The 10,754-nt window shown below is 40.6% G+C and overlaps 2 non-coding genes across 2 annotated transcripts; one reads left to right on the top strand and one right to left on the bottom strand.

The window, feature by feature from the left end:
* Nucleotides 1-1,284: 1,284 nt before the first annotated feature.
* Nucleotides 1,285-1,391, top strand: LOC112782090 (small nucleolar RNA R71). Its single transcript, XR_003192830.1, has one exon. It is a non-coding gene; the product is annotated as a small nucleolar RNA R71 (small nucleolar RNA).
* Nucleotides 1,392-7,911: 6,520 nt separating this feature from the next.
* LOC112780463 (small nucleolar RNA R71) lies at nucleotides 7,912-8,018 on the bottom strand. Its single transcript, XR_003191297.1, has one exon. It is a non-coding gene; the product is annotated as a small nucleolar RNA R71 (small nucleolar RNA).
* Nucleotides 8,019-10,754: the final 2,736 nt, after the last annotated feature.

The following is a 10,754-nucleotide window of genomic DNA, read 5'->3' as shown; positions in this document are numbered from 1 at the left end:
ATTAGAAGCGCGCCATTTTGAGTTTTGTAGCTCCAGAAAATCTACTTTGAGTGCAGGGAGGTCAGAATCCAACAGCATCAGCAGTCCATTCTCAACCTCTGAATCTGATTTTTGCTCAAGTCCCTTAATTTCAGCCAGAAAATACCTGAAATCACAGAAAACCACACAAACTCATAGTAAAGTCCAGAAATGTGAATTTAACATAAAAACTAATGAAAACATCCATAAAAGTAACTAGATTCTACTAAAAACATACTAAAAACATTGCCAAAAAGCGTATAAATTATCCGCTCATCAAGCTCCTTCTGTGAAATTTTGGTTTCTTGGTGATCCTCTTCCTGTTTCTCTGCTGATGTATCTCCAGGTTGTTCTAATGGTTTGTTCGGCTCTTCCTCAGTCCCCTTATCACTTATAGTGACCATCTTGCAATCTTCCCATCTGACCTTCTTTGCTTTACCTCTCGGGTTCTTCTCTGTGTCACTTGGGAAGCTATCAGTAGGTTTGGGAATCTTCTCAGAGAGGTATCCCACTTGAAATTCCAGCCTCTTGATGGTGTCTCCCTGGTTCTTGATATTGGCTCGCACATCCTCCTTGAACACTTTGTTATCTTGAATTTCCTTACATATGCCTTTAAGTAGAGTCTCAATCATTGATAGTCTTTCTTCCGATGATGGTGAGTTGAGATTGGAGGGATGAGAAGGGCCATTTTAGCTTTGGTATAGATGTTGAGGTGTGTTGTTAGGTGGGTGCTGATATGATCTCTGTGTGGAATATTGGTGAGCTGCATTGTTGTTGGGGTTGTGGCGTCTCTGATCTTGGCCTTGGTCTTGTTGATTTCCCTACCCAAAGTTTGGGTGGTTCCTCCAACCAGGATTATAGGTTTTGGAGTATGGGTCATGGTTCTGCCTAGGTGGATTTCCAATGTAGTTGCCTTGTTCCTGATCACCCTCTGCTTCTTCATTCACTCCTTCTTGAGCTGCTGTTGAGGTGGTGATTATTGCTACTTGATTCCTCTCTATATTCTTGGTAAGGTCAGCCAGCTGCTTGGTGATCATCTTGTTTTGAGCTAGCAGTGCATCCACGTTGTTCAGCTCCATCACTCCTCTAGTGTTGCCTCTTTCAGAAGTATAGAAGTAGTCATTCTCAGCTACAGTCTCAATGACATCTATGGCTTCTTCAATGGTCTTCTTCTTGTTCAAAGATCCCCCGGATGAGTGATCTACTGCTTTCTTTGATTCATAAGAAAGACCTTCATAGAAAATGTGTAACTGCGCCCATTCATTGAACATATCTGGCGGGCACCTTCTTGTCAAGTCCTTAAACCTCTCCCATGCTTCATATAGAGTCTCACCATCCTGTTGTCTGAAAGTTTGAACTTCAGCTCTCAACCTGTTGATTCTTTGAGGAGGATAGAATCTTGCCAAGAATTTGTTCACCACATCCTCCCAGGTTGTTAAACTCTCCTTCGGGAAGGATTCTAGCCATTTTGATGCCTTGTCCTTGAGTAAGAAGGGGAATAAGAGCAGTCTATAGGTGTCAGGATGAACACCATTAGACTTCACAGTATCACATATCCTCAGAAATGTGGTTAGATGTTGATTGGGGTCTTCTTGGATGCTTCCTCCGAATGAACAGTTGTTCTGAACAAGGGTGATGAGCTGTGGCTTTAGTTCAAAGTTGTTGGCATGTATGGTTGGCTTTTGGATGCTACTTCCACAGTTTCCTGGGTTTGGATTGATGTAAGATCCCAGAACTCTTCTCTCTTGCCCAGCATGATACAATGGGCCTTCTCTGCCATGGTTGTGAGCCTCTTCTTCATGATGGTTTTCCATATTCTCATCCATGTCTGGTTCAAAATACTCCTCCTCTTCCTCAGCACCAACAACTCTCTTTCCTCTTGCTTCCCTCCTTAATCTAAGAAAGGTCCTCTCAGGTTCAGAATCAAAAGAAGTTGAAGCCCCACTTCTTCTACCTGTCATACAACCAATAAGGCCAAAGCAAAAGGGAGATATAGAGTATTCTTGTTAAAAATGCTGTTAGTGTGAGTGATGCAATATATCAAACAGTTAGTGGGTTAGTGAACTAAATTGTAACAACTATAAGAACACAACTAACGGGTAGGGGTAAAGGGAAGGAAATAACTAAAACTGAAAGTAAATTGCTCAAACAGAAATTAAATCAGACAAAAGAAAAAAGAAAAAAAATGCTCAATCTAGTTATCCACCAATTTAATCATTGTTGATGCAAAATCAATCCCCAGCAATGGCGCCATAAACGTGATGCACGGAAACTTGTCTCTCAACAGATTTCCCTCGGCAAGTATACCGAATTGTCATCAAGTAAAAACTCACGATAGAGTGAGGTCGAATCCCACAGGGATTGATTGGTTAAGCAACTTTAATTGGAGGAATGTTCTAGTTGAGCTAAGCAGAATTTGATTTGAGAATTGCAGGAAATTAAATGGCGGGAAAGTAAATGGCAGAAAATGTAAATGCTGGAAATAAAGAGTTGAATATAAATGACGGAAAGTAAATTGCAGAATCTTAAATGGGGAATGGGGAACTTAGCATGAAAGTAAATTGCAGAAATTAAAGAGAATGGGTAAGATCAGAAATGGGGGATTCATTGGGCTTAGAAGATGTTGCATTCTCCGGATCAAGTTCATTTTCATCTCTTCCTCAATCAATGCATTCATTGATCTCCTTGGTAATCTTAAGTGATTGAATTCCAATTCCTTGGTAATTCAATCTCTCAAATCTTGATCAATAGCCAATTCCTTGGTCCAATTGCTCATGAGAAGAGATGAAGTTTGGTCACTAATTATACCACATGTATTTCCAAATCAAAGTGTTGGTCCAACATGAGAAAGCATTTCTAGCATGATCTCTTCATTCCTTTTCCAAGGTTCTGAAGAGATCCAAGTATGAATAGCTTTTTTCCAAGACAACTACCCAATTGGATGAAGATTGAAAGCTTTCTAGTAAAATCAAGAGAAAAGAAAGAAGAAGAATAATGAAAACTATTATTGATCCATCAAATTACAACAGAGCTCCTTAACCCAATGAAAGGGGTTTAGTTGTTCATTGCTCTGGGAATGAAAAAAAAAGATGGAGAATGCATTCTGAAAGTAAAACTAGAAGTTGTAGAGAAAGTAAAATTATACAGAGAGTAGTTATCTCGATCCAAAAAGCTTCTCTCTAGTTCAAAACTACTCCTATTTATACTACTCTTCTGATCTTCTAGTTGGCTCTTCAAGTCTTGGATATGGGCCTTTGGATCTTGAATTGAAGCAGTTATCATCTTTAGTGGGCTCAGCTTCACTTGCAGAGAAAGTGTGCAGTAGGCATGGACTTTAGCTTAGGGCATTAGTGGTGTTAACGTTAAGTGAAAAAGTGGGGTCGAGAACGTTAGTGACAATCACCTTTTTCACTAACATTCCTAACCAAAAATGGTCCACGTTAACTTCAACGTTAGTGGCACTAACGTGACCACTAACGTTGCCTCTTGGCCCTTCGCAAACATTACTGGGTTTACCTTTCTCAATAACGTTGAGAGTACTCCTTTCTCCCTACGTTAGAATTCACATTAGTATAGTTAACGTGACCTTTAACGTAGGCTTGCCAAATCTTCGAGAGCATAAGTGACATCTACCTTTTTCACTAACGCTCCAAAACGCCCCTTTCCCACGTTAGTGCCTCACGTTAATTACATTAATGTGACCACTAACGTGGTGTTGATTGCCATCTCCAACGTTAGTGACAAAGGTGAGTGTCACTAACGTTGGCTCATCATCCCTTTCCTCCACGTTAGCTTCCACGTTAATGTAATTAACGTGGTAACTAACGTGGCTCATAGTGGCTTAGTCCAACGTTAGTGACAAAGGTGAGTGTCACTAACGTTGGCGATTCCATGCTCCTTCCACGTTAGAGTTCACGTTAACCAAGTTAACGTGGCTCTTAACGTAGCCAATATGGGCTTAGTCCAACGTTAGTGACAAAGGTGAGTGTCACTAACATTGGCATTATCTTCCTCTTCCACGTTAGAGTTCACGTTAACTGAGTTAACGTGACTCTTAACGTGGCCAATTGTCCTTTTGGAGCGTTAGTGGCACTCACTTTTATCACTAACACCTGGAGCTTCCTTTTTCTCCACGTTAACTACCACGTTAATGTAGTTAACGTGGTAATTAATGTGGGCTATGATGGCTTCGAAGACGTTATTGGCGATCACTTTTCTCATTAACGTTGCAAGCTAGCTCCCATTCCACGTTAGTGGTCACGTTAGTTAGACTAACGTGGCTTTTCCTTGATTCCTTTGTCTTGAAATCAAGCAAATAAACTGTATCAAAGCTCTAATCCAAGTTATGAGTCATGCATCATCCAATTTGTCATTAAATTCATGCATAATTCTCATGAAATTATATAAAATTCACAATGTTTGCTTGAATCAAGATGTATGTGAAATTCTACCCAAAACTTGCTTATTTCCTAAAAAAATGCATGAAACTACCCTAAAACAGTAAAGAAAAGTTCAGTGAAACTGGCCGAAATGCCCTGGCATCAATATTCTCTTGGATCTCTAATACACGGACCGAGTCCGTGAGATTAGGATCTTCGTGGTATAGGCTAGAACCAATTGGCAGTCATTCCTGAGATCCGAAAAGTCTAAATCTTGTCGTGGAATTGGTGCCAGGGCATTTTGGCCAGTTTCACTGACCTTTTCTTTATGGTTTTAGGATAGTTTCATGCACTTTCTTAGAAAATAAGCAAGTTTTGGGTAAATAATCACTTATATCTTGATTCAAGCAAACATTGTGAATTTTACTTGATTTCATGAGAATTATGCATGAATTAAATGACAAAATTGAATGATGCATGTCTCATAACTTGGATTAGAGCTTTGATGCACTTTATTGCTTGATTTCAGGACAAAGGAAGCAAGGAAAAACCACGTTAGTATCCACGTTAGTCTAGCTAACGTGACCACTAACGTGGAATGGAGGCTAGCTTGCAACGTTAATGAGAAAAGTGATCGCCATTAACGCCTTCGTGAGCCATCATAGCCCACGTTAGTTGCCACGTTAACTATGTTAACGTGGAAACTAACGTGGAAGAGAAGTAGAACTCCAACGTTAGTGGTAAAAGTAAGTACCACTAACGCTCCAAAGTGGCAATTGTCCACGTTAAGAGTCACGTTAACTCAGTTAACGTGAACTCTAACGTGGAAGAAGAAGATGAAGCCAACGTTAGTGACACTCAACTTTGTCACTAACGTTGGACCAAGCTTATAATGGCCACGTTAAGAGCCACGTTAACTCAGTTAACGTGGACTCTAACGTGGGCAAGCAAGGAATGGCCAACGTTAGTGACACTCACCTTTGTCACTAACGTTGGACTAAGCCACTTTGAGCCACGTTAGTTGCCACGTTAACTCAGTTAACGTGGAAGCTAACGTGGAGGAGAGAATGATGAGCCAACGTTAGTGACACTCACCTTTGTCACTAACGTTGGAGATGGCTATCAATACCACGTTAGAAGTCACGTTAACCTAGTTAACATGAACTCTAACGTGGGAAGAAAGGGCGTTTTGAAGCGTTAGTGACAAAGGTAAGTGTCACTAACGCTCTCGAAGATTTGGCAAGCCTACGTTAAAGGCTACGTTAACTATACTAACGTGGACTCTAACGTAGGGAGAAAGGGGGGGCTCTCAACGTTATTGAAAAAGGTAAACCCCAATAACGTGTGCGAAGGACCAAGAGGCAACGTTAGTGGTCACGTTGGTGCCACTAACGTTGAAGTTAACGTGGACTATTCTTGGGTTAGGAACGTTAGTGAAAAAGGTGATAGTCACTAACGTTCTCGGACCCACACTTTCACTTAACGTTAACGCCACTAACGTCCAAAGCTAAAGTCCATGCCTACTTCACACTCTCTCTCTGCAAGTAAAGCTAAGCCCACTGAAGATGGTAACTGCTTCAACTCAAGATCCAAAGGCCCATATCCAAGACTTGAAGAAGAAACTAGAAGATCAGAATAATAGTATAAATAGGGAGAACTTTGAACTAGAAGAGAGCTTTTTGGGGCATTATTAGAATTATTCTCTGTATTTTTACTTTCTCTGCAACTTCTAGTTTAACTTTTCAGAATGCATTCTCCATCTTTGTTATCCATTCCCAGAGCTATGAACAACTAAACCCCTTTCATTGTGTTAGGGAGCTCTGTTGTAATTTGATGGATCAATAATACTTTTCATTATTCTTCTTCTTTCTTTCCTCTTGATTTTACTAGAAAGCTTTCAATCTTCATCCAATTGAGTAGTTATCTTGGGAAATAAGCTATTCATACTTGGATCTCTTCTGAACCTTGGAAGAGAAATGAAGAGATCATGCTAGAAATGCTTTCTCATGTTGGACCAAATTGGAGTTTGGATGGATATAGTGACATATAATCTTACCAATACTTTGATTTGGAAATACATGTGGTATAATCAGTGACCATACCTCATTTCTTCTCATGAGTAATTGGACCAAGGAATTGGCTATTGATCAAGATTTGAGAGATTGAATTACCAAGGAATTAGAATTCAATCACTTAAGATTGCCAAGGAGATCAATGAATGCATTGATTGAGGAAGAGATGAAAATGAACTTGATCCGGAGGATGCAACATCTCCTAAGCCCAATGAACTCCCCATTTCTGATCTTACCCATTCTCTTTAATTTCTGCCAATTACTTCTATGATCATCTTTCCCATTCCCATTTAAGATTCTGCAATTTATTTTCTGTCATCTATTTTCAGCTCTTTATTTCCAGCATTTACATTTTCTGTTATTTACTTTTCCGCCATTTAATTTGCTGCAACTCTCAAACTAAATTCTGCTTAGCTCAACTAGAACATTCCTCCAATTAAAGTTGCTTGACCAATCAATCCCTGTGGGATTCGACCTCACTCTATTGTGAGTTTTTACTTGACGACAATTCGGTATACTTGCCGAGGGAGATTTGTTAAGAGACAAGTTTTTGTGCATCAAGTTTATGGCGCCGTTGCCGGAGATTGATTTTGTATCAACAATGATTAAGTTGGTGGATAACTAGATTCAGTATTTTTCTTTTGTTTGATTCAGTTTCATCTGAGTAATTTACTTTCAGTTTTAGTTATTTCTTTCCCTTTACCTTTCACCCATTGGTGGTGTTACCTGCATTTTGTTTTAATATTTGGTTCACTGACCCACTAACTGTTTGATATATTGCATCCCTCACACTAACAGCATTTCTAACAAGAACACTTTCTGCATCTATTTCCTTGCTTGTGCCTGTTGGTTGTATGACAGGGAGAAGAAGCGGGGCTTCAACTTCCTTTGATTCTGAACCTGAGAGGACCTTCCTTAGATTAAGGAGGGAAGCAAGAGGAAAACGAGTAGTTGGTGCGGCGGAAGAGAAGGAGTACTTTGAACCAAACATGGATGAGAACATGGAGAACCATCATGAAGAAGAAGCTCACAACCATGGCAGAGAAGGTCCAGTGCATCAGGCTGGACAAGAGAGAAGAGTTCTGGGTTCTTACATCAACCCAAATCCAGAAAACTATGGAAGTAGCATCCAAAGGCCAACCATACATGCCAACAACTTTGAACTCAAGCCACAGCTCATCACCCTTGTTCAGAACAATTGTTCATTCGGAGGAAGTGTCCAAGAAGACCCCAATCAACATCTAACCACCTTCCTGAGGATATGCGATACTATGAAGTCTAATGGTGTTCACCCTGACACCTATAGACTGCTTCTGTTTCCCTTCTCACTCAAGGACAAAGCATCTAAATGGCTGGAATCCTTTCCAAAAGAGAGTTTAGCAACCTGAGAAGACGTGGTGAACAAATTTTTGGGAAGATTCTACCCTCCTCAATGAATCAACAGGTTGAGAGCTGAGGTACAAACCTTCAGGCAGCAAGATGGTGAGACTCTATATGAAGCATGAGAGAGGTTTAAGGACCTGACAAGAAGATGCCCTCCAGATATGTTCAATGAATGGGTGCAGTTGCACATTTTCTATGAAGGCCTTTCGTATGAATCAAAGAAGGCAGTAGATCACTCATCCGGGGGATCTTTGAACAAGAAGAAGACCATTGAATAAGCCATAGATGTCATTGAGACTGTAGCAGAAAATGACTACTTCTATGCTTCTGAAAGAGACAACACTAGATGAGTGATGGAGCTGAACAATGTGGATGCACTACTAGCTCAAAACAAGCTTATTACCAAGCAATTGGCTGACCTTACCAAAAAGATGGAGAGGAATCAAGTGGCAGCAATCACCACCTCAGCAGCAGCTCAAGAAGGAGTGAATGAAGAAGCAGAGGGTGATCAGGAACAAGCCAACTACATTGGAAATTCACCTAGGAAGCACCATGACCCATACTCTAAAACATATAATCCCGGTTGGAGGAACCACCTAAATTTTGGGTGGGGAAACCAACAGGATCAAAGCCAAGATCAGAGACGCCACAACCCCAATAACAATGCAGCTCACCAACACTCCACACAGAGGTCATATCAACACCCACCTAATAACACCTCTCAGCATCCATACCAAAGTCAAAATGGCCCTTCTCATACTTCCAATCTCAACTCTCCATCATCTGAAGATAGACTCTCAAGGATTGAAACTCTACTTAAAGGCATATGCAAGGAGATCCAAGATAACAAGGTGTTCAAGGAGGAGGTGCGAGCCAATATCAAGAACCAGGGAGACACCATCAAGAGGCTGGAGTTTCAAGTGGGATACCTTTCTGAGAAGATCCCCAAATCTACTGATAGCTTTCCAAGTGACACAGAGAAAAATCTGAGAGGTGAAGCAAAGAAGGTCAGATGGGAAGATTGCAAGATGGTTGCTATAAGTGATAAGGAGACTGAGGAAGAGCCGAACAAACCATTAGAACAACCTGAAGATACCTCGGCAGGAAAGCAGGAAGAGAATCATCAAGAAACCACAATCACACAGAAGGAGCTGCTGAGACTCTATGCACCCTTTACCCAAATACTCAATGGTGGTGTAGAGAAGAGAATATACTCAAGGTTTCTTAACATGTTTGCATCTCAACATGTAAACATACCATTCATCAAGGCCCTCCAACAAATGCCATCATACATTAAGTATATGAAAGAACTATTAACCAGGAAAAGCTCACTCAAGGGAGGACAAACAATAGTGATGAATAAGGAGTGTAGTGCTCTCATTCAAATAGAGTTGCCTACAAAAAGGAAGGACCCAGGGAGTTTTCACATCCCCTGTGCCATAGGAGAAACACTGATTGATAAGGGACTCTGTGACCTGGGAGCAAGCATCAACTTAATGCCTCTATCTCTAATGAAGAAGCTGCAGATCAATGAGCTAATGCCCACAAACGTAGTCATCAGGCTGGCTAACAAAACTCAAAAACAAGCAGTGGGAGTGGTTGAAAATGTGTTGGTGAAAGTGGGAAACTATTTCCTCCCCACAGATTTTGTCATATTGGTAATGGAAGAGAGTCCTATCCACCCAATCATATTGGGAAGACCGTTCCTAACTACAGTCAGAGCACTCATAGATGTGGAGCGAGGAGAGCTAATACTGAGGATACATGATGAACAACTCGCATTCAATGTCTTCAAACCCTCACAAAAAACAGACTAGGAACACAAGGAACCAAGGAAAAATCACAACAAAGCACTGGTGGAAGAAACAAGCACTGAAGCACAAAATGTACACCTGGGAATCCCCTTGGTTGATAAATAAAACAGCCAGAAGGTGTCACAGCTAAAGGAAGCTCAAGTGGAGCCAAAACCACCAAAATCATATAAGACCAGCAATAAAATCTCCCTAGGAAAAGAGACCACAAAGAGCAGGATAACAGCAAAAGAAACAAAGAAGAAGGCACCAAGGAGATGGAGGAACAAGAAGATCCCTATAGAAGATTTCTCTCCAGGGGATAAAGTGATCTCAGCTTACTTCCCAAATATCCCACCTCATCTCCCTACCATCCCATCTCAGCTACCCAAGGTTTTCACCATCAACAAAGTTCTCTCCCTAGAACATGTAGAGATCCTTAATGAAGCCAATGGATATAGGTTTACTGCAAGAGGAGAAGATCTGAAGCACTACCAGCCACCCTAACAAAAGGCAGAACGTCAAGCTAGTGACGCTAAAGAAGCGCTTCATGGGAGACAAGCCATGTTTTACAGGCTTTTAAAGTAGTTAATAAAACAAGGTTCATGAAATTCAGATCAACTTTGACATATCCTTGAATGCAACATATAGTGAAGAACAAGTTTGGTGTTCAAGGCACACTAAGAGAACATGAATGCAACTCATAGCATGTCACTCTTAGCACCTTGAACAAATCTTCTTACACCACAGTGCCACAAACTAAGTTTGGTGTCACCAATGTTGCATACATGGACATTTAGTTGGTTAGTTGGTTTGCACTCATGAATATCAATTAGTAACTAGAAACAAAAATTTTAAAAAGTAGTTACTCTTTTTTTTTTTTAAATTTTTGCCGCCACTTACCATAATTTTATTAATCATAATTCTTTTATTTTGTAGGTGAATTGATGGGACAATTGAAGGAGGATTCGGCCACCACAAAAAGAGAGGACTATACACGTGTCTTCAAGGGGATTGCATTGGGAATTGTTGCCATGCAACAGTGGAAGAAGAACAAGCTTGGAAACTGAACCAACCCCATCATAAAGTTGATAATCCTTGTGCTCATCCAT

This window comes from Arachis hypogaea, chromosome 19 (assembly GCF_003086295.3).
Source record: "Arachis hypogaea cultivar Tifrunner chromosome 19, arahy.Tifrunner.gnm2.J5K5, whole genome shotgun sequence".
NCBI classification, from domain to species: Eukaryota; Viridiplantae; Streptophyta; class Magnoliopsida; order Fabales; family Fabaceae; genus Arachis; species Arachis hypogaea.
This window is presented reverse-complemented; position numbering and strand designations above follow the sequence as displayed.